At 43.7% G+C, this 21,544-nt stretch overlaps 1 protein-coding gene across 2 annotated transcripts in view; it reads right to left on the bottom strand.

The window, feature by feature from the left end:
• The window catches only part of LOC124715625 (cell division cycle and apoptosis regulator protein 1-like), a 263,366-nt gene that overhangs the window by 94,324 nt on the left and 147,498 nt on the right, over positions 1–21,544 (bottom strand). The gene's annotated exons all lie outside the window — the stretch shown is intronic.

Here is a 21,544-nt window from a genome sequence, read left to right as displayed (position 1 = left end):
CCAAGACTTTCACAAACAGTAGGCTGAAAGGTGATGACCCTCTTCTTCTGGGATCGGTGTGGTGTCATTTTCAGTGACTTTTTGGAATCTGGCTCCACAATTAACCGGGAGCGTTACTGTTTGTCATTGGACAAGCTGCAACGTGCCATCAAGACCTACAGACCACAGCTTCAGGGTCATCTCATCAGACTACACCATGAAAATGCCAAACCCCATACAGCCCTTATGACGCAGGAGAAAATCAGGGAAATGGGTTGGAAAATTGTTCCTTATCCTCCCTACAGTCTGGACTTGGCTCAGTCTGATTTTTACCTCTTTGGTTGTCTAAAGGCCCACCTGCATGGTGAAACATTTGATAGTGAGAAAGACTTTATTTCCTGTGTCAAGTGATGGTTTAAAAGTCAATCCCCAGAATGTTACCAAAGTGCATTTATATCAAGGAAAGAACATTGGTCCAGATGTGTCACAGCTGATGGAGGCTACATGGAGTAGGCTCAATGTATAGTTAAATGTTCCAAGTATGTTCCTAAAAAATTTCATTCTCCTCCTGCAAAAAAAATAGGGAAGACTGTGCAAAACTTTTTGAACGCCCTTTGTAGTTTGCTTTTTTATAAAAATGATGAACACCAGCTTGTAAGGTGAATCTTACTTAATTTCTTGAGAATGTGTGATATTCACTGTCTGGAACACTAATTATCAGTTTTGTGCAGGTAATAAGGAGAAAAGAGGTCATCAGCAGAGAAAGGAGTTATTACATGGGATGGTGGAGGATACAGAGTGTGAAAAAGAAATTTAAATAATTTAGGAGTAAAAGTTCAAATTACTGAAAAGTAGAAGCACTGGGTCATCGACAGGCACCCAAAAATCAATGACACCTTCTTTATCTTACAGTTTAGTCCTTTTTTGAGCTACAGCACTGCCCTATGCTCTGCACAGTTGCCCATCCCCCTCCCCTGTGTGGTGTGTGTGTGTGTGTGTGTGTGACCACCTATTTGGGTGGAAAAAAGTGTGTGCGCAGACAACCAGAGGACGGGACTACTATAGAGTGGGATAGCAGGGATGGGTTGTGGGACCAAAGTATATTTTGGAGTGAGTTCGCAACTAAGACAGTCTGAATGCTGGGGTAGAAAGACAGGTTAAGGTTTAAGATCCTATTGGCAATGGTACTATTATGTGAAGCACAAGCTAAAGATAGGAAAAGGATGGGGAAGAAAATAAGCTGTGTCCTTTTCCAAAGAAACTTCACAGCACATGCCTTATTTTGATACATGAAAACCACAGCAAACATAAATCTGGACGGTTGAATAGATATCTGAACACCACTTCTTGCAAAATAATCATGTTAAGAATAACATTGTGACATTATGCTAAGTTTGATGATGATGATGATGATGATATTGGTTTGTGGGATGCTCAACATCATGTCCATTAGTGCCCATACAAGTTTTGCCATTACCCGAATGATGATGCGAACAAACACAAATACCCAGTCCCCGGGTTAAAAAATCCCCTACATGCTGAGTCTGAAAAGGATGATTTGGATTGGTATGGGTTGAAAAGCAGCTGCTGTGCCACAGATAAGTATAGACATAGATGTATGAAAATCTTGAAAATTTTGCACAGCTATATATGGAATGTGAAGTTATGGAACTGGTGGACACATCTGGAAAATCTACATCTACATGGATATTCTGCAAATCACTTTTAAGTGCCTGGCAGAGGATTCATTGGACTACCTTTGCAATTCTCTATTATTACAATCTTGTATAGCACACAGAAAAAATGAACACCTGTATCTTTCCGTGTGAGCTCTGATTTTCCTTATTTTATTATTGTGATCATTTCTCCCCCTTTAGGTCAGCTTCAACAAAAGATTTTCGCATTCAGAGAGAAACTTGGTGATTGAAATTTGATGATGAGATTCTGCCGCAACGAAGAACACCGTTTTTTTAAAATTATGTCCACCAGAAATCCCATATCATTTCAGTGACACCCCCCCCCCCCCCCCCCCCCCCCCCCAATTTCACGATAATTCAAAATGTGCTGCCCTTCTTTGAACTTTTTCAATGTATTCCATCAATCCCATCTGGTAAGGATCCTACACTGCACCAGAGTATTCTAAAAGAGGACAGACAAGTGTAGTGTAGGGAGTCTCTTTAGTAGATCTGTTACATTTCTGAAGTGTCCTGCCAATAAAACGCAGTCTTTGGTTAGCCTTCCTCACAATATTTTCTATGTGTTCCCACCCATTTAAGTTGTTCCCAACTGTAATTCCTACATATTTAGTTGAATTTACGGACTTTAGATTTATCGTGTAACCGAAGTTTAACAGGTTCCTTTTAGCACTCATGTGGATGACCTCAGACTTTTCGTTATTTCTGGTCAATTGCCAATTTTCACACCATACAGATATCTTTTCTAAATCGTTTTGCAATTTGTTTTGATCTTCTGATGACTTTACTAGTTGATAAACAACGTCATCTGCAAACAACCTAAGACAGCTGCTCAGATTGTCTCCCAAATCATTTAGAAAGATAAGAAACAGCAAAGGGCCTATAACACTAACTTGCAGAATGCCATAAATAACTTCTGTTTTACTTGATGACTTTCTATCAGTTACTATAAACTGTGAACTCTCTGACAGGAAATCACAAATCCAATCACACAACTGAGATGATATTCCATAAGTACACAATTTCACTACAAGCTGCTTGTCTAGTACAGTGACAAAAGCCTTCCGGAAATCTAGAAATATGGAACCAATTTGAAATTCTTTGTCAATAGCACTAACACTTCGTGTGAGTAAAGATCCAGTTTCGTTTCACAAGAACGATGTTTTCTAAATTCGTGTTGTCTGTGTGTCAATAGAGGTAGCAGAAGCTGGCAATGTTGTTATTAAGCTGCGAGGCAGGTTTACGACACAGATCACAGGTGAGGATGCACGGCCTGGTGGGCACTATAAACAAGTGTGGAGACAGATGTGGATAACCAGATGCAACACACGACACTGATGTGCTATGAAAAACCCCTACATTGCTTTTACAACGGTGCCTAACAACCTATATGTGGGGGTCAAAGCAGGCTATAAGAAATTGACATTGTAATTATTACCACTCGTAACCTCCAGATGGACTATGTCAAAGGCATAGGAAATGGAGCATAAATAAGGGAACCTAGAGGCACCAGGCAAAGTAGTTTGTGTCACCAGTCAATCCGCATCTGGAACTGGAGAGAACGACAATTGTTTAAGTTGCAGGCCAATCATGCTGATCATCTGGTGATTAATTCTGGCGACCAACCGGCTCACTCAATCAGCTGTCAAGCTCCGTGGTATGGACGCACTACAGCCATCGCAAGGCTGGTCTGAAACTTGGCACTGGGCAGATGCGGGGAGCAGTGGGGTAGCCAGCCTCCACTCTCTGGTTGACATCATCTGGCAGACTACAAGCTGCCAACTGTGAAGGTGGAGCCCTGTCGTGATCTTGCGGCCTACCGTATCTGAGGCCACCCTCTATAACCTACCAACTTGTCCAAGGCATGTGACTGGAGATGCTGAGGCTCAACCACAATGGCAGCTGCTGGGTGTTACCTTTCAGCACTCTTCATGGTGACCACGAGTAGCACTCGAGGAAATAGCTGTCCATACTTCAGAGGGAAGGTGAGTGACTTCCAGCTCTGCTAACACAGGCTGCTGGCCATGCCATCCGGGTGAGGATTGGAGATATTAAGTTGGTTGGTTGGTTTAGAGGCAGGAGAAGGGACCAAACTACGAGGTCATCGGTCCCTTGGTCCTAATAAAACAATGCCATAAGTGTGAGAATAAAATGAACGAAACACATAAGACAAAACGGAAAGAAAGGAAAACCACAACAACGAAGGGAAGGCAACAAACACTAAAAGGAACAAAAGAGGACAAGAAAACAACAGAGAAACACTATAAACAGAAGAGAGTAAAACATGAGAGCAGATTACTGTAGCTGGCCAAGCATGAGAATAAAAAGGGAAAGCCAGCCACTCTACAGTACATTAAAACCTCCACCCTCAAAGCACTAAGGTGGAGAACATAGAGGGACAAAGGACATGCGCTAAAACCTAAATAGAAGTATAAAACCCACTCTCACGGATAAAATGTAAAACTAAAGCTGCTGTGGAGGCATTGTTGCCCAACACCGAAGGCAGGGTGCTGGGAAAGTTAAAAGTCTGCCGCAGAGCAGCTAAAAGTGGGCAGTCCAGCAAGAGGTGGACGACTGTCATTTGGGAGCCACAGTAACACTGAGGAGGATCCTCGTGACGGAGTAGGTAACCATGCGTTAGCCACGTATGGCCAATGCGGAGCTGGCAGAGGACAACTGATTCCCTGCGAGAGGCCTGCATGGAAGACTTCCACACATTCACAGTCTCCTTAATGACACACAGTTTGTTGTGCGTGCTGTAATGCCATTCCATCTCCCAAAGCTGGAAAACCCTGCGGTGTAAGACAGAATGCTGATCATCTTCAGAGATGCCTATCTCCAGACGCGGTTTCCGCATTGCCTGTTTGGCCAGCCTGTCGGCAAGTTCGTTGCCGGTGATTCCGACTTGTCCTGGGATCCACACAACCACCACAGAACGGCAGGACTGTTCCAGGGCATAGATGGACTCCTGAACAAACGCTACCAGAGGGTGGCGGGGGTAGCACTGGTCGATAGCTTGTAGGCTGCTCAATGAGTCAGTGCACAGGAGAAATGACTCGCCAGGGCATGAGCGGATGTACTCAAGAGCACAAGATATGGCCGCCAGCTGTGCAGTGAAAACATTGCAGCCAACTGGCAAAGAGTGCTGCTTGCTGCGGCTGAGGTGTAAACCATGGATGCGTACATGAACGGAACACAAGTAGAGGTGGTAAAGAGAAGGACTTCAGTTCGGAGAGAAGGGACCGCATGCAAGCCGCAATCTTTAGCCCCGATCTGGGCCGCCAATGCGGGAGATGGACTGCCGCAGGCGGGAAAAGGAGACGGTAATTCAGATGCTCAGGGGAACTATGAATGTGTGCTGCGTAACGGGCGAGCAGTTGCGCATGCCTGATCTGCAGCGGAGGGACACCGGCCTCAACCAGTACACTGGCCACCGGAATCGTCCTAAAAGCTCCTGTCCCTAATCAAACCCCACAGTGGTGCACAGGGTCAAGTAAATGCAATGTTAAAGGCACTGCCGAACCATAAACCACACTCCAATAGTCAATTTGAGATTGGACAAGGGCTCTGTAGAGCTGCAGCTGCGTAGAGCAGTCTGCACCCCAATTGGTATTGCTCCGGCAACGGAGAGCATTGAGTTGCTGCCAGCACTTCCGCTTAAGCTGACGAAGATGAGGAAGCCAAGTCAATCAAGTGTCGAAAACCACTCCTAGGAACTGATATGTCTCAGGCAACGGAGAGCATTGAGTTGCTGCCAGCACTTCCGCTTAAGCTGACGAAGATGAGGAAGCCAAGTCAATCAAGTGTTGAAAACCACTCCTAGGAACTGATATGTCTCCACTACAGTGAGTGGATTGTTATTAAGGTAAAGTGCGGGTTCCGGATGAATGGTACGACACCGACAGAAGTGCATGACACACGACTTTGCGGCTGAAAACTGGAAGCCGTGGGCTAGAGCCCATGACTGTGCCTTGTGGATGGCTCCCTGGAGGCACTGCTCAGCAACAACAGTACTGGAGCAGCAGTACGGAATGCAGAAGTCGTCTGCATATAGAGAAGGTGAGACGGAGGGCCCGACAGCTGTTGCTAGACCGTTAATGGTCACTAAAAATAGAGAGACACTTATCAATACAGAGCCCTGCGGGACTTACATTCTCCTGGATATGGATGGAACTATGGGAGTCACCAACTTCGACATCGAAAGTACGGAGTGACAGGAATTTTGGATAAAAATCGGGAGTGGTCCCTGGAGACCACACACATACAATTTGGAAAGGATATGATGTCACCAAGTCATGTCGTATGCTTTACGTAAGTAAAAAAAGACGGCAATCAGGTGTCACCGTCTGGAAAAGGCTGTTCGGATGGCAGACTCGATGGACAGAAAATTACCAGTGGTAGAGCGACCCTGGCGGAAGCCACCTTGACATGGAGCCAGCAAGCCACGTGACTCCAGGACCCAACCCAACCGCCGACATATCATACATTCCAGCAGCTTACAAAGATTGTTGGTGAGGCTGTTGGGCCGAAAGCTATCCACATCAAGCGGGTTTTTACTGGGTTGAGCAACGGAATGATGGTGCTCTCCCGCCATTGCAATGGAAAGACGCCATCGCACTAGATCCGGTTGAAGATAACGAGAAGATGTCACTTGTAGTCAGATGAGAGATGTTTAATAATCTGGTTGTGGATGTGATCAGGTCCAGAAGCTGTGTCGAGGCAATCTGCAAGGGCACTGAGGAGCTCCCACTCTGTAAATGGGGTGTTATAGGATTCACTGCAGCGTGTAGTGAATGAGAGGACGTTCCCTTCCAGCAGCTGTTTGAGTGTGCGAAAGGCTGGTGGATAATTCTCCGTTGCAGAGGCTCGAGCAAAGTGCTCGGCAATCATGTTTGCGTCAGTACATAACTTGCCATTTATGGTAACACCAGGGACAGATGTTGGGGCCTGGTACCCAAAAAGACGTTTGATCTTTGCCCAGACTTGGGAAGGTGGCGTGTGGCACCCAATGGTGGAGACGTACCTCTACCAACACTCCTTCTTCTGTTGTTTGATAAGGCAGAAAACACAGGCATGGACCCATTTAAAGACTATGAGGAGCTCCAGGGAAGGGTGCCACTTATGCTGCTGTAGAGCTCGCCGATGCTCCTTAATTGCTTCAGCGACTTCAGGTGACCACCAAGGGACTGCCTTACGCCTCGGGCTCCCTAAAGAGCGAGGGATCACGTTTTCTGCCGCAGAAACAATTGTGCTAGTCACCTGCTCAACCATTACATTGATGCTATTGTGTGGGGGAGATTAAGCGGTGACAGGAGAGGTGAAAGTTTCCCAGTCCGCCTTGTTCAAAGCCCATCTGGGCAGGTGTCCGTGCACTTGACGCTGGGGCAGAGACAGGAAGATGGGGAAGTGGTCACTACCACACAGGTCGTCATGTGCTCTCCAGTGGATAGATGGGTGAAGTCCCGGGGTGTAAATTGATAAATCAAAGCCTGGTACCACCCCACAAAGGGTTATGGGCATTAAAATCTCCCAGAAGTAGGAAGGGTTTAGGGAGTTGATCAACCAATGCAGCTAATACATTCAATGGTACTGCTCCATCTGGAGGAAGATATACATTGCAGACAGTTATTTCCTGCACTGTCCTTATTCTGACAGCCACAGCTTCAAGAAGGGTTTGAAGGAGTACATGTTCACTGCAGACCAAGTTTAGGACATAAACGCAAACTCCACCTGACACTCAATTATAGTCACTATGGTTCCTGTAATATCCCTTATAGCTGTGGAGGGCAGGGGTTCGCATTGCTGGGAACCAAGTTTCCTGGAGGGCAATGCAGATAGCAAGTGTAAAGCTTAACAGTTGACTTAGCTCAGCCAGGCGGTGGAAAAAAGTGCCGCAATTTCACTTGAGGATGGTATCATGAGACTGAGAAGGCATGGGACATTCAATGAGGCAGTTTACGCCTCAGAGTCACCTGCTGCCACTGATTTATTGCCTGAGCAGTCTACATCCATTGTATCTCGGGGTATGGCGAGATCTAGGTCCTCAGTGGATGCTAAAATCTCCACCCCATCCACAGTCACAGAGCCTGTAGGTAACGGTGGTGTGGGTGCCACAGCAATTTCCATGGGTTTAAGGGTTTTCTTTTTGGATTTCTCTCGCTGCTCCTTCCGTTTCCCTGGCTGGGAGGATTTCATTGGCTCTGTCTCCAGGACTGAGGATGAGTGTGAAGCCCTATGACCAGCTGCTTTTGGGCTCTTCAACGACTGCCGGGTGTTGTCTTTCCCACTAGAAGAAACCTGGGAAAAGAGTGACCCAAGGGGACCCTTCCTAGTGAGAGAAGTCTAAGAAGACTTATGCTTCTCCGGCTTAGAAGTGGGGACGGACATCCCCGATGCTTGGAAGGGGGGGGGGGGGGGGGGGGGGGGGAGGGGGGGCTGGTGTTGCTCCCGAAGCAGGTGGTGCAGGAGCAATAGGGAGGGAGATGCCAATCACCATCAAGGGGGCAGGTGTAGTCTTCCGGCTCTGAGAGGTGACCTGGGTTGGCGGAGCTGATGGCGCCAGAACTGTTGTAGTGGCGGCGTAAGACAATTTCATACACACAGGATGCAGGTGTTCAAATTTTCTCTCAGCCTCAGTGTAGGTCAGTCTGTTCAGGGTCTTGTACTCCATGATTTTCCTTTCTTTCTGGAGAATCCTGCAGTCAGGCAAGCAAGGCGAGTGGTGTTCTCCGCAGTTGACACAGATGGGAGGCGGGGCACATGGAGTATTGGCATGTGATGAGCGTCCGCAAATTCGGCATGTGATGCTGGAGGTACAGTGGGAACACATATGGTAGAACTTCCAGCACTTAAAGCACCGCATGGGCGAGGGATATAGGGCTTTACATCATGCCAGTAGAGCATCACCTTGACCTTCTCGGGCAATGTATTACCCACAAAGGCCAAGATGAAGGCACCTGACTATCCTTCGGACCCAGTGGACACACCGGACAAAATGTACACCTCATCGCTCTAAACTGGTGCGCAGCTCATCGTCAGACTGCAAAAGAAGGTCTCTGTGAAATATGATACCCTGGACTATATTTAAGCTCTTATGGGGCGTGATGGTTACAGAAACATCCCCCAGCTTGTCACAAGCGAGTAACTCCCATGACTGGGCAGAGGATGCTGTTTTGATCAAGACTGACCCAGATCTCATTTTGGACAAGCCCTCCACCTCCCCAAACTTGTCCTCTAAATGCTCAACAAAAGCTGAGGCTTCATCATCATGAAAGATCCCCCCTCAGCTCTTGAGCATACAAGGTACCGGGGCGAATAAGATCCGCTGCCATCCTTAGCCTTACGTTCCTCCCATGGTGTGGCCAGGGAGGGGAACGATCTAGGGTCGTACTTCTGTGCGTTGAATTGAGCTCAATATCACTTAGAGACTGGTGGTGTTTCACCACCAGCAAGAGATGATGGACTACACTTCACTGCATGTCATCCACCCTGATGCCACCCACTCCAACCAGGGGCCCTCCCCACGAGCGCCACCTAGCCACAGCAAAGGCTACCTGGCAGGATGGCCATTGCCGCAAGTCCCGATGCCCCAAGGGGATGGGCATATACCCCTTGGCATACGTAGGGAGTTAGCGGTGCAGGCATCAGCAGAGCGATCCCCGTGCGATCAGTGGGCTACAACCAACAGGGTACATGGCAGCCCCACCACAACGGACTGGCTACCATGCTGGATATCAAGTGCAAAGTAATCCACGGTCATCGTTGATGCAGAAATTGACACTGCATAGTGCATGGTGGAAAACACAACCAGGAAGGTGTCCTCGTCTAAGAGATGGAGAATGGGCAGGGCTGCAGTGTGATGACGAGAAAGTGGGCTAAAGATCTCAATGCACGATGGACACGGTGCACCTTGTAAGGCACCCTTCCCCAATTGGCCCCTCTTTGGGAAAATTTTGAAGACGGAGGTCAAACCCTACAGGGGACCATCACATAAAGGCCGAAACATGTCAAACTCCTTTTAGTCACCTCATACGACAGGCAGGAATACCTCGGGCCTATTCTAACCCCTGAACCCGCAGGGAGGGAGACATTAAGTCAAGGAGACGGAGCAGCAGTGCTGTAGCAGCAGATTCCGGTGCTGGCATTTACACAGACCCATGTACACATGCCGTGCCACTGTCATCTAGATCAACAGAGGCACTGTGTGTTCTTCGGCAGAATGAAAGTCAATTCCAAACTCTTTCAATCATCGTGGAGGGTTACATCCCCCGAGGCCAGCAGGTCATAACAATTTGGTGTCAGAATGGTTGTTTCGCTTCCCAACACAAGTTGTATAGGAAATTGTTCGTTTGTGTCTAACACTACAGTTTGGTGTGGGAGTTGTTGTTGAGTGAGGCAGCAGCACTTGATGAGGGTTTGGTGGTTTCACCTTAACAGATTGTGGTATAGTGAGTCACGTTTTATTTGTGTTATTTTTCAGATGTCAGAGTTAACTGTGTGAGCTAGAGTACGATTTGTTTACAGTTACTTTTGTAAAGCCACAGGAACCTGTGGAGTTATCTTTGTTTAAAGGTTATGGTGGACATTATAATTTAGTGTTAGTGAGGTGTCCATTTTGTAATTTGTCTGTGCACAATTTCCTATGTCCCAGAATTGTAGCAGCTGTCGAACTGTGGAGGTGAACTGTCTGGCTACTAGCTATACTACATGTAGATGGGTGAAGATTCGCCAGAAGAATTAATTTGTGGTTAGATTTTTGTGTGTGGGTAATTAAACAGGAGGTTTTTTCAACAGCTGAATTAAGATAGAAGTAAAGTATGCAAAATGGTGGAGACACGTGCTACTACTACCATGGAAGCAGTTGCTGTTTCAGCTCAGTGAGTGCATGGGTTAATAAAGGAACTGGAGCATGAGAGGCGGAGAAATTTCTTAAGTTAGAAGCTGGGAAAGCGAGTCAGGTTCAGCTGCAATTGGTGTCAGATGAAAAATAAATCTGGATTGCGCGTGCCTTCTGTTCCATGTGAACAGGCAGTGGTGACATTAATTAATCCCTTCTTGGGCAAGGTAATGGCAAACATGACAATTTTTATTAAGGATGTTAGGGACGCAGAGGAAGCACATAGGTGGTCAGATGATACAATCCTGCATGTTGCTAACATGTGGTTGGCAGAGGATGGCAAAACATATGTTGTATACCATGAGACCTTGAATGAAGCACAAACATTTCGGAAGTGGGCCGCTGGACTGTGCCAGCAGTGCCATGCAAGTGCTATGAGTCTATGGAAGCATTCTTGGATAGAATCCGTAAACAGAATGCAGATACATATGTACAGACCCAGAATGCAGAAGCTAATAGGGTGTTATTGCAAGAGGAGGAAATACAGCTGTGGGCATTTTTGTGTGTGGTATGTCCACAGAGCTGCATAAATAGAAAAACCAGAGGACCTAGTGTAAGCTCTTGGATCTCAACACATATAGAGGAGGTGGATATTACAACAAAGCAACAATGGATCATCAGGTGCTGACTTATGAAATCAGGTATTATAGACATACTATGCATGTAGCAGAGGCGGCCACCAGGATTCTGATTGTTGAAGTAGGAAATGTGGAAAACAATGGCGAGGGAAGCAGCTGTAAAACACGAACAAGAGTGTTGTGGCCATCAGAAGACAGTCCCGGACAGACCGCATTGCTGCACCAGTTAGTACACAGATGGAATGCTACTTAGTGGGCAAGGCAAGGGGCAGAAAACAGAGGCTTTTGGTAGACACAGGGGCAGCCAGCCTCTGCTCTCTGGGTGATGTTGTCCAACAGACAGCACATTGCCTTCCGGAAGGGTGGAGCCAGGATGCGATCTTGTGGCCTGCTGTGTCCAACAGAGTCCTCTATCACCAACTAAGCCACTCTCGGTGGACAAATGGAGCTGTTGAGGCTCTACTGCAATGATGGTTACTGGCTGTTATCCTTTGGCACTCTACACAGTGACCAATATTAGTGCTTGAGGGCGTAGCCAGCCACACTCTAAGAGGATAGGTACAGGGTTTCTGGCTCAGCCATGACACCCAGGCAAGGATGAGAGCTGTTCAATCATGGAGACAGAGTGCCTGGGTGCCACAGCAGCATATTCTGATGCTGGTGTTTGTGCTGACACAAACCACACTGCCATTATCTGGACTAGCAGAGGCACTGGGTATTTTTCGGTGGCTGGGTGGTCATAACACAGCTATTAAAATCAATCCCAATTACACTGCACAGGAAGCTCAAAAAGTATGCGGTACAACTGATTCTCTAGCATAGTTTAAGCATAGCCATCCATCTGTGTGGATAGGTGGTTCATTGTAATTTGCCCTTAAGACTGCTGTGCAGCAGTTGCAGTACAGATGCTAGGCAATAGGGCTGCTTTCACGTGTGTCCCTACCCCGAATGGACGTGAAATGTCACTGGTAGGGCTGGATAGGAGGTGGTGGGTAGATGTATGGTAAGGTCTTGTACTGGGATTTCCATATGGATAGGATTCATGCAACAGAGAACTGGGAGCAGGACTAGTGCAGATTCACAAAGACATTATGAAGGTGGTTGGTAAAATCATTAGTGATGGACAAGAAGGAGCAGGATAATGGACATTCTTCACTTTAGGACATAATGAGAGGTACTTGTAACCCTGATGGAGAAAATTCAGTTGTTTCATCTCTATGAGCTATTGTGTGGTCAATGGATGACTTTGGGGGGGTGGGGGGGGGGGGTGGGGGGGGGGGGGGGGAATGATGACCATACAGACAGGAACTCTCCATCAACATATTCTTTGTTTCCACCCCTATTCCCTCCCTGCCTCCTCCAGCCCACATCTCCATTAGCTTCTGTCCTCGAATTGCTGACACCCCTCCTTAGCTACTACTTTTATCCTCCACTCTGACTCACACTTATCTTCCATTTCTCTTTCTCATACTCTGAATCTTCCAGTACTGTTTTCTTTCTCTGCTAGTGGTTTCCTCCCTTGACTTCTTGCACAGGTGCAAACCATCTCCACTATGTAGTCCTGTCAGCTCCACAGTGGCACAATCCCTGCTAATTCATTTCCCTATTGCTCCTCACTTTCTCCACCTCGTGTCTCACCGATATCACCAATACATCTCTGACCTGAAAATAATACTTGTCCCAGTCTGTGACTGTATTTGTTTGAACTTTGATGTTTGTGCTTGTCAGCACTCTTAATGAGGACATTGAAAACTCGGCTAGTAATATTCATTTCCTACATGTAAGTGTGCTGCTGAATGTTGAACACCTCTTCTCTGCAGCAAGTAGTGATCTAAGCACATACTGTAGATCAATCTTTACACTGTGTGCTGAATTTTCCACCAACTGATGTTTTATTTAATGCTTGCCCAGTCTCTGTTTCAAATTAGACCTGTTAAACTGCAAGATCAACTTTTCATGTACTACCACAGAACTTGTTCCTGGTAATTCATGGTTAACACTTGCTATAGTACGAGGTAGTGATAAAGCATTACAAGGTTTGGAATCGTACTATGACAGAGCAGAGCCAATTATTCATAGAAGAATGTAAGCAAGCAAATAACAAATCCTGTAAGCTTTTCCATGGATGTATGGTTGTGCATGATTTAGAAAGATAACAGAAAAGCATCACTTTATTTCTCTCTGCTTCAACAGACTTAGAATTTCAATAGAGAGATTGCACATAGTTTTCTCTATTGAGTACCCTTTGCAAACACAAAATTTTGTTCCAGAGTGGTTCTGTAACATCCACATGGATTATGCATCCCTATAAGTTCTCACTCTGATAGCAAACGGAGGCATTGTTCTTTGGTACAAAATTCCTTACACTCTGATTAAATACTCTAAGACTACAATAATTTTTAGACTGTCCACATCTTTTATATGAAGTGTATGATCTGCTTTTACCAGTCAATTGCAATTCTGCAAATTTGTGGTAGGCTCCTTTAAGCTGAAAGAAAGACTAACACTGTCAACTATGGTAATCAGATAGGTACTGTTTCAGTTATATGTAACAGTTTCAATAATGAATTGGGCAAATATCGTGTCTTTCAAAATGGATATCAGGATTTTAAGGCTTTGAACCATTTATTACATTCAACTCACAATTACAAAAAATACATCAAATGACAGGGCAACTCAAATAGTTTTGTTTGTACAGTTGTGCGCATGCACAAACACCGATTCCTTTGTCCTACATTAGAAAGCACTAGTAGCAAAGAGGGCAATTAGTGAACAGAAAGCTTTTTCTGTTTTACAGTTTTCAAGGACTGAATCTGTTGTTACAGTGCAATGTGCGTTCCATATTTAGTTCCATTATAACCTTCCAAGTGACAATAACAACAACGGATGGTTTCATCAGTTTAAGACACCTGCTATCTTTGTAAAGGGAAGAGTACAGGATGCCCAATAGTGTCCGAAGAACATGTAAAATGAGTCAGAGTGTCTTTCACACATAGCCCCAAGAAATCGGTTTGGAAGGCTAGTTGTGAATTAGCAATTCCAGTGACGTCTGTATGGATATTTTTAAGGAGATTCTTACAATTACATACTTATTGTTTACAGCTGTTACATTCTTACAAGTACTAAAGCCTACGGACTATTGTTTGAGTGCCAACTTTTCAAACGAAATGTCACTACATGACTATGACAAAGATTTTCCGGATTGTATCATCTCTAACGATGAATCGACATTTCACCTAAATTGAAAACACACGATGTGTGCATCTGGGGATAAGCAAATCCCCAAGAGATGATACAGTTGCAATGAGACTCCACTAAATTTAATGTTTTCTTGCCATATCCCAGCACAAAATTTATGAGCCTTTCTTTTTCGGTGAAGCAACTGTAATTGGTGTTTCTTATCTTGATGTATTAAAACTAAGGCTCTTTCCTGAATTGAAAGAAGTCAGCTCAAGCAACTTTATTTGGCAGGAAGATGGCGTGCCGTGTCATCGTCATAAATCAGAACGTGGTTGGGCAAACAATGGTGTACCTGACTACTCAATTGCCCACAAGGAGTTGGATGGCAGAACTTGTTTCGCATGGCCCCCCCAGTTCATTTGATCTGACACTGAGCGATTTTTACCTATGGGGATTCATAAAGGATTATGTGTATGCGCCTATAATACTATGTGGTCTACCCAACTTAAGAAACAGGACTTAAGCAGTTATTACAACAATTACTCCTGACATACTGAACAATGTTTGGGAAGAACTTGCCTATCAACTCTATGTGTGCCGTGTGAGGAATGGTGTTCATACTGAACACTTATATGAAAAGCTGTTTGAGGTGCTCTTTAATTTGAAGTATTATTTACAATTGTAAGATGAATGTAATAAATGCTGCAAAGCCATAAAACCCTGATATTCATTTTGAAACATGAGATAAGTTTTCTGTTTTTGTGTTAAGATACGAGCCATACCAATTATAGAGTGTTGCTGATTTAATTTATATGCAGTGACATGCTCTACAAGCTATTTCATGCAAAGCTGATTCATACATTGAAAGAGTAACACTATTTTCTCAACAATTTTGCAACAAAAAGTGTTACTGACACATGTTACAATCAAAATAATGTCCCAATTATGAATTCCTTTCTACAAAGAGCGCAGAGCCCAAATAGGGTATTTCAGCTCAGTGAAAGGCTTATGAGACTTGAAATTTTAGTTACCACAACAATTTTTCCTTCAAATACTAACGCAATAAACATAAGAAGATGCTTATAAGGATCATTTTGATGCTAACTTGTTGATATACACTGCTGTTTATGTATATCAAAATGTCTCATCTGGTACTGATTCAATGAGGTAATTTTTACAGTTTCCACATATACTCAAGCTACTCTGACCTCATTCTTTCGGAGCTTCAATATCTTTCTCAAATTTGTTTCACTTTGTTCTTGTTGCTCTGCAAACTACCTTCCTGCATTTCACCTTCCCCACTTGTGATGCTTCCTATGAACTTCTTTCATTAAAAACAAAAAAGCTACAGTGAAACCCCACTTTTACACTTTTAAGGGACCTTAAAAAAAAGTGGTGTAAAATGCAGGAAAAAGTAAATGTGGGAAATAACGTTTTAAGCCATAATCTTATATATAGGATACCCCTTTGCATTTTCGCACTTTACGTATGATATATGTACATAACAGGCATCAAAAGACTTGTCAGGGACTTGTTTATTATTTAATAAAGGTTTATTATCTAATAAAAACCGCTGATGTAACTGCAACTGATAACAGTCTGGAAATTAGGAACATACGTCATAATCAATGTTTTTGAAAGCCCGCAGCTGTCATTCGTTATTTAAATAATGAAATACTGCACTAGTTACGTATTTTTTCATGTTTAGCATGAAGTGTTTCGAGTATTTTTTCTCGTTGTCAAGTGCAAATATGTGCATAGATATTTTGTGTGGTGTTTGAATACGTGTTATTCTGCATCTCTTGCACTGTAATTCTCTTTTTAAGTTTATCAGGTACTGTTCCTTCTCAGTTGTGTGGAAAACCACACACATGCAAACTATCACTCATATTGTTTGTTAGTTTAACATCACAAAAAAATACATATATAAATACTGCACTCAACAACGAGAATAAATTCTCAAAACATGTTTTGCTCAACATGAAAAACGTACGTAATCATGCTGTGTTTGAACTAAAAACATTTGAGCAATGCAAAGTGAATGACGGTGTCAACTAGCGCTACAAGTGGCCAAACATTGAAACACGCTAAATATGATTAGACAAAGGTGTCGCGACGATCACAGCAACCATGAAACTGCATTTGCGAAGTAGAGACAGATTGGAAATAGTTGTGATTGGTCATGAATCTTTATTTGAACGAATCTAGCTACTCCCATCAGCCAAGTAGAGCTTGACAGCAGCAGGAAATACAGCATGAATTGTTCCCACTTTTATACATTTACCAGTTCAAATTCGCTGAGTGCCCTGGCGTCAAGAAACCACGTAATATTTATAAACACTACTGAACGGTCATCTTTTTCTCCAGAAATATTTTTTTGTAATGCATAAATCGCAGGAAAATTATCAGTATGTTGATGCAAAATAGCATTGTGGACATTGGAAATTTGACGGGAACGATAAAAATATGTCGTAAACGGTAGGAAAATGTTAATTCCGGGAACGTAAAAGCGAGGTTATATTGTAGTCCCACTTTCAACATGGAAAAGATCTTGTTATTGCCTTTACAGCCACTGTCATCCTCGCTTGGTCCATCAACTTTGCTCCACTGTCACAAATTTCCTTATTCCTAAGACTAAATACACTCCTTTAAAAGTCCACAAGGCAGCAAACTATCGTCACAGCTTGCAAAAAACTGAACCATATGTTCCATTAATGCCCTCATTGCCCATTTTCTACCCCTAAAATGATGAATCTTCCTCAAAGTCCCTTCTGCGATCTCTCAAAACGGTACTCCGCTACACATGCAACCCACACAACACTAATTTTCATATGAAATTACACAGTTTCAGAGCCTTTACTGGTCTCATAAAGACATGATTGTATGTATATATACTGAAATGGTGTACAAAAATTTGTACCAAGTCTGGGAATCGAACCTGGGTCTCCTGCTTACGAGGCAGGTGTGTTAGCCTCTAAGCCACTTCGGCATAGCATTTCACACAACTGCACAGATTACCCTGGCACACCTCTCCCCTCAATCCAAATTTTCAGTGCCTTAAGTGGGAATTTAAAGTAGACCGGGATGTCAGTTAGAATCTGGATCGAGAAGGGAGACATATCAGGGTAATCTGTGCAGTTTTGTGAACTGCTGTGCCAAGGTGGCTTGGTGGCTAATGCACCTGTCTAGTAAGCAGGAGACCTGAGTTTGATTCCCGGCTTTGATTCAAATTTTCACTCGCCACTTCAGTCTATATACATAAAAATTAAATTTCATCTTTATGTCATTGCTGTTCACAACTACTCCTGTGCATCATGTCCCTTAAAAGACCCGGTGCATGACATGTCCCAGTTATGTCACCAACCTCATTCATCCAATGCATCAACTTTGCTGAAATTAAAGCACCCCTTCTATCCTTCAAACCAAGTTTCTCTGAACTACACTTGTTGGAACTGACCTTTTTACAAGGCATATAGTTCTGTAATCACCCTGATCTTATTCTCTACTGGTCTCTATTTTCTACCTTAATCACACCTTCCTAGTTTTGTATGTTTCCCTTCTCTCTCTCTCTCTCTCTCTCTCTCTCTCTCTCTCTCTCTCTCTCTCTGTGTGTGTGTGTGTGTGTGTGTGTGTGTGTGTGTGTGTGTGTGTGTGTGTGTGAGAGAGAGAGAGAGAGTGAGCGTGCTGGAAAGAAGTAGGGGAGATTCTTTCCAAAAGCAGTCTACAAAGTTAGATACCAGAAAAAAAGAAACATGCATATATAAAATATGGTAAGTATAACAATTTCATGCAAGCAAAATAACTCCTTGAGACATAATAGTTTTACTGGTGGAATACCGTACTGTGCTCAGTGACCCCAAATTCTGATGCAGTGGTAACCTACACTAAAAGTAAAGCAATGTTTCTTTTCTTTTTCTTTTTTTTTTAAAAAAAAAAGAGTATTTATAATGCTATACCCAGTTGGATATATACAACGCAACAGCCATGTCCTGAGTTTCCAAGTGGTCAAAAATAAACTCCACAAGATTATCATGTTGTTCACGAAGAACGGATCAATGACAACCTAATGCAGCGAAAGTCCCAGGGACTATAGGATCCCTGTGGACACATCGCCACTTGTATAAGATAATATTATATGCCAACACTGCATCAGATGGAGCCAGAAAGTGCTTTATACCATTACTTTTTAGGGTAAATTTGGCTCATCATTACTTTCCCTTCCAATATTTTGGTGGAGAATCTTCCAGACTTTCTCAAGGGAAGCTGGTGATCGACTTCTGGGTGAGAAAATGTGTCTCTTCATTTTAAGAGACAAAACTTCATGACTCAAGCTCTACAGGGGATTACAAAGCCCGAAGATCACAAACGAAATAGTTGGCACAACAGTGTCAGTAATGGATAACACTTGTCTGTCAAATATAAAATGTAGGAAGCAGGAATATAAAGTAACAATGCAGTCGTTCGAGAACCTGCAAATCCACAATGATAAGTCTTGTCATTCACTGTTGAAAATTGTGGCAGATAGCAGAATATCAAGTGGCAAAGTCTCAGAATAGAAACTACTGTGATAGTGAAAATGTGACATGCCAGCATTTCATCTACTGTCTACATGGAAGTCCCACCTCAAAAGGTGTCACATTTTATTTTCTTACCAGTCACTAGGCAGCTTCCTCAGGTTTCTAAAATGGCTCTGATAAAATGAATAATGGTAAGGATTTTGATGTCAGAGCTGATTCATACATATTCTAATTTCTCTCTCTTCTCAGCGATCACAGGCCCTGTAGCCCACGCGCTGCATCAACAATCTGCTTCCATCGCCTTGTATCTCTCGCAGCCTCTCTCCAACCTGTGGCAATTCCTAATGCTGCAATGTCCTTTTCTATGTCATCTTTCCACCTTGTACGGGGTCAGCCCAATGGTTTTGTTGCCTGGAGAGATCCTTCAAATGCTTTCTTGGTGATTCTGTTGTTTTCCATTCTAGCCACCATGTCCAGCCCATTACAGTCTCCTAATTTTTAATTTCTGGATGATAGTGGGTTGCTTCATTAACTGATAAATTTCATTGTTTCCTTGAATTCTCCATACGCCATTCTCCAACACAGGTCCCCTGATTTTTCTCATTACTTTTCTTTCGAAAACATTCAGTTTTCCTCTTTCATTCTTTGTAAGCATCCAGCTTTCTGAGCTGTACAGTACTATGATAGTGTTGTATATCTTCATCTTTGTGGTGATTGACAAAGCCTTACTTTTGAGTGGGTTGCTTAGTGAGTACAGACATCTTGACCCTGAGGCTATTCTTTCATTGATATCCATTGTTATGATATTTTTACTGTTGAAACATGATCCAAGGTATTTAAACTGGAGAACTTTTACGAATTTAGAATGCTGGTCAATTTCAAAGTAAGGATTTGGGTTTATGACTCGACCTATTTTCATATATTCGGTTTTCTCTTGGTTAATCAAAAGCCCCATTTTACTGGCACTGTGCCTGAGAGATCTGTACATGTCTTTCAGTTCTTCTTCAGTTTCACTCAGCAACACTATATCATCTACATCTACATCTACATCTACATCCATACTCCGCAAGCCACCTGACGGTGTGTGGCGGAGGGTACCCTGAGTACCTCTATCGGTTCTCCCTTCTATTCCAGTCTCGTATTGTTCGTGGAAAGGATTGTCGGTATGCTTCTGTGTGGGCTCTAATCTCTCTGATTTTATCCTCATGGTCTCTTCGCGAGATATACGTAGGAGGGAGCAATATACTGCTTGACTCTTCGGTGAAGGTATGTTCTCGAAACTTTAACAAAAGCCCGTACCGAGCTACTAAGCGTCTCTCCTGCAGATTCTTCCACTGGAGTTTATCTATCATCACCATAACGCTTTCGCGATTACAAAATGATCCTGTAATGAAGCGCGCTGCTCTCCGTTGGATCTTCTCTATCTCTTCTATCAACCCTATCTGGTACGGATCCCACACTGCTGAGCAGTATTTAAGCAGTGGGCGAACAAGCGTACTGTAACCTACTTCCATTTTTTTCGGATTGCATTTCCTTAGGATTCTTTCAATGAATCTCAGTCTGGCATCTGCTTTACCGACGATCAACTTTATATGATCATTCCATTTTAAATCACTCCTAATGCGTACTGCCAGATAATTTGTGGAATTAACTGCTATTTTGTAGCTAAATGATAAGGGAACTATCTTTCTATGTATTCGCAGCACATTACACTTGTCTACATTGAGATTCAATTGCCATTCCCTGCACCATGCGTCAATTCGCTGCAGATCCTCCTGTATTTCAGTACAATTGTCCATTGTTACAACCTCTCGATACACCACAGCATCATCTGCCAAAAGCCTCCGTGAACTTCCGATGTCATCCACAAGGTCGTTTATGTATATTGTGAATAGCAATGGTCCTATGACACTCCCCTGCAGCACACCTGAAATCACTCTCACTTCGGAAGACTTCTCTCCATTGAGAATGACATGCCGCGTTCTGTTATCTAGGAACTCTTCAATCCAATCACACAATTGGTCTGATAGTACATATGCTCTTACTTTGTTCATTAAACGACTGTGGGGAACTGTATTGAACGCCTTGCGGAAGTCAAGAAACACGGCATCTACCTGTGAACCCGTGTCTATGGCCCTCTGAGTCTCGTGGATGAACAGCGCGAGCTGGGTTTCACACGACCATCTTTTTCGAAACCCATGCTGATTCCTACAGAGTAGATTTCTAGTCTCCAGAAAAGTCATTATACTCGAACATAATACATGTTCCAAAATTCTACAACCGATCGACATTAGAGATATAGGTCTATAGTTCTGCACATCTATTCGACGCCCCTTCTTGAAAACGGGGATGACCTGTGCCCTTTTGCCAATCTTTTGGAATGCTACGCTCTTCTAGAGACCTACGGTACACCGCTGCAAGAAGGGGGGCAAGTTCCTTCGCGTACTCTGTGTAAAATCGAACTGGTATCCCATCAGGTCCAGCGGCCTTTCCTCTTTTGAGCGATTTTAATTGTTTCTCTATCCCTCTGCCATCTATTTCTATATCTACCATTTTGTCATCTGTACGACAATCTAGAGAAGGAACTACAGTGCAGTCTTCCTCTGTGAAACAGCTTTGGAAAGACATTTAGTATTTCGGCCTTTAGTCTGTCATCCTCTGTTTCAGTACCATTTTGGTCACGGAGTGTCTGGACATTTT

This window comes from Schistocerca piceifrons, chromosome 1 (genome assembly GCF_021461385.2).
Source record: "Schistocerca piceifrons isolate TAMUIC-IGC-003096 chromosome 1, iqSchPice1.1, whole genome shotgun sequence".
Lineage (NCBI taxonomy): Eukaryota > Metazoa > Arthropoda > Insecta > Orthoptera > Acrididae > Schistocerca > Schistocerca piceifrons.
The sequence above is the reverse complement of the archived record's forward strand: the minus strand, read 5'-3'. Positions and strand labels throughout refer to the sequence as shown.